The sequence below is a fragment of the Brassica rapa genome, unplaced genomic scaffold (genome assembly GCF_000309985.2).
Source record: "Brassica rapa cultivar Chiifu-401-42 unplaced genomic scaffold, CAAS_Brap_v3.01 Scaffold0660, whole genome shotgun sequence".
NCBI lineage: Eukaryota > Viridiplantae > Streptophyta > Magnoliopsida > Brassicales > Brassicaceae > Brassica > Brassica rapa.
This window is the reverse complement of record NW_022610600.1, coordinates 10,531-14,040: the sequence shown is the minus strand read 5'-3', so window position 1 is coordinate 14,040 and position 3,510 is coordinate 10,531.

Here is a 3,510-nt window from a genome sequence, read left to right as displayed (position 1 = left end):
GCAAAACCAAATTATCTTATTCAGATCTGATGGTTACATTATATAGAAGTTCTAGTCAAAAGACTTAAATAAAAATGTGGGAAATCTAATCATAGAAAATGATAAAATTGACCAGATCTGGTCAAGGCACGAAATCACACTTTGACTGGCGAAAAACCCTTCAAATTTCGTCCAGGTTCATTGTATCCTGAAGCATGTCCTGCGGACTGGGCCAGTACACAAGCAGGACAGTCCAAAGTAGCCAGTTTTGAAGTGTCACGGCCTATCTTGAGTTCCACTCGTCCGAATCCAAATCTGTCTTGACCGTTGCTCTTAAAATGCCAATCAGTACGGGAAATACGAGCTCCAGTTCGGTGAATTCGATCGTCTGGACATGGGTATTGATGAAGCCTCAAACTGGACATCCGGGTGGTACATGCGGTACTGTCCAGAAAAGTATAGCAATGACCTAACTCAGGATTCGTACGTCCGAATGCGATTCCGTCTCGACTGTTCTTCATCAAACGGAAAACAGGACAGTGAAGACAAAGTCCAGTACAGTGAAATCGATCATCTGGCCATGGTTCCAGCCAAAGCTCCCATCCGGATGCATTTGGGACAGTCCGGTCAGTCTGGCCAGTATGGTGAAAATCATGAACCTCGGTTGAAAACTTCAGAACGTCCTGATTTTCATGCTGGTTCGGCTCCATGTACTGATCCGTGGACCGCGGTCTATCAGTAGCTGTCTGTGGCTTTCTGTCAGCACACACAGGACGTCCGTGTGTGTCCGTCAGCACACACAGGACGTTCGTGTGTGTCCATGTGTGCCCGTCAGCACACACAGGACGTCTGTGGCTTTCCATCAGTACACATATCAGCACGCTGGTCCTTGGACTCAGCACGCTGGCCCTTCCCGTGGACTGTTTGAGTGATTTTGGCCCACGTGGGCTGTCTGTTCAGTACACACATGACGCCTGTGGGTGTCCGTCAGCACACACAGGACGTCCGTGTATGTCCGTCAGCACACACAGGACATTCGGGGCTGTCTGTGTGTGTCCGTCAGCACACACATGACGTCCGTGGCTGTCCATCAGTACAAATATCAGCACGCTGGTCCTTGGACTCAGCACGCTGGCCCTTCCTGTGGACTGTTTGGGTAATTTTGGCCCATGTGGGCTGTCTGGTCAGTACACACAGGATGGCCTTGGGTGTCCGCCACCACACACAGGACATCCGTGGCTGTCCGTGTGTGTCCGTGTGTGTTCGTCTGTGTCCGTCAGCAAACACAGGACGTCCGTGGCTGTCCATCAGTACACATATCAGCACGTTGGTCCTTGGACTTAGCATGCTGGCCCTTCCCGTGGACTGTTTGGGTGATTTTGGCACACGTGGGCTGTGTGTTCAGTACACACATGACGTCCGTGGGAGTCCGCCAGCACACACAGCACGTTTGTGCCTGTCCGTGGCTGTCCGTCAGCACACACAGGACGTCCGTGGCTGTCCGTGTGTGTCTCTATGTGTCCTCCAGCACGCACATGACTTTCGTAGCTGTCTATGGCTGTCCGTCGGCACATACAAGACGTCCGTGTGTGTCCGTCAGCACACACAAGATGTCTGTGTGTGTCCATGTGTGCCATTCCGCACACACAGGACGTCCGTGGCTGTCCATCAGTACACATATCAGCACGCTGGTCCTTGGACTCAGCACGCTGTCCCTTTCTGTGGACTGTTTGGGTGATTTTGGCCCACGTGGGCTGTCTGTTTGGTACACACATGACGTCTGTGGGTGTCCGTCAGCACACACAGGACGTCCGTGTGTGTCCGTCAGCACACCCAGGACATCTGGGGCTGTCCGTGTGTGTCCGTGTGTGTCCATCAGCACACACATGACGTACGTGGCTGTCCATCAGTACACATATCAACACGTTGGTCCTTGGACTCAGCACGCTGACCCTTCCCGCGGACTAATCGGGTGATTTTGGCCCTCGTGGGCTGTGTGTTCAGTACACACAGGACGTCCGTGGGTGTCTACCAGCACACACAGTACTTTCGTGGCTGTCTGTGTGCGTCCGTGTGTGTTCGTCAGCACACACAGGACGTCCGTGGCTGTCCATCAGTACACATATCAGCACGTTGGTCCTTGGACTCAGCACGTTGACCCTTACCGTGAACTGTTCGGGTGATTTTGGCCCACGTGGGCTGTCTGGTCAGTACACACAGGACGTCCGTGGGTGTCCGCCAGCACACACAGGACATCTGTGGCTGTCCGTGTGCATCTGTGTGTGTTCGTCTGTGTCCGTCAGCACACATAGGACATCCGTGGCTGTCCATCAGTACACATATCAGCACGTTGGTCCTTGGACTCAGCACGCTGACCCTTCCCGTGGACTGTTCGGGTGATTTTGGCCCACGTGGGCTGTCTGTTCAGTACACACAGGACGTCCGTGGGTGTCCATGAGCACACACAGGACGTCCGTGTGTAAGTCCGTCAGCACACACAGGACGTCCGTGTGTGTTCGTCAGCACACACAGGACGTCTGTGGTGTCCATCAGCACACACAGGACGTCCGTGTGTAAGTCCGTCAGCACACACAGGACGTCCGTGTGTGTTCGTCAGCACACACAGGACGTCCGTGGCTGTCCATCAGTACACATATCAGCACGGTTGTCCTTGGACTCAGCACGTTGACCCTTCCCGTGAACTGTTCGGGTGATTTTGGCCCTCGTGGGCAGTCTGTTCAGTACACACAGGACGTCCGTGGGTGTCTGCCAGCACACACAGTACGTCCGTGGCTGTCTGTGTGAGTCCGTGTGTGTCCGTCTGTGTCCGTCAGCACACAAAAAACGTCTGTGGCTGTCCATCAGTACACATATCAGCACGTTGGTCCTTGGAGTCAGCATGCTGGCCCTTCCCGTGGACTGTTTGGGTGATTTTGGCCCACGTGGGCTGTCTGTTCAGTACACACAGGACATCCGTGGGTGTCCGCCAGCACACACAGGACGTCTGTGGGTGTCCGTCAGTACACATATCAGCACGTTGGTCCTTGGACTCAGCACGCTGACCCTTCCCGTGGACTGTTCGGGTGATTTTGGCCCACGTGGGCTGTCTGTTCAGTACACACAGGACGTCCGTGGGTGTCCGTCAGCACACACAGGACATCCGTCTGTGTGTCTGTCAGCACACACAAGACGTCTGTGTGTGTCCGTCATCACACACAGGACGTCCGTGGCTGTCCATCAGTACACTTATCAGCACGTTGGTCCTTGGACTCAGCACGTTGACCCTTCCCGTGAACTGTTCGGGTGATTTTGGCCCACGTGGGCTGTCTGGTCAGTACATACAGGACGTCCGTGGGTGTCCAACAGCACACACAGGAAATCCGTGGCTGTCCGTGTGTGTCCGTGTGTGTTCGTCTGTGTCCGTCAGCACACATAGGACATCCGTGGCTGTCCATTAGTACACATATCAGCACGTTGGTCCTTGGACTCAGCACGCTGGCCCTTCCCGTGGACTGTTTGGGTGATTTAGGC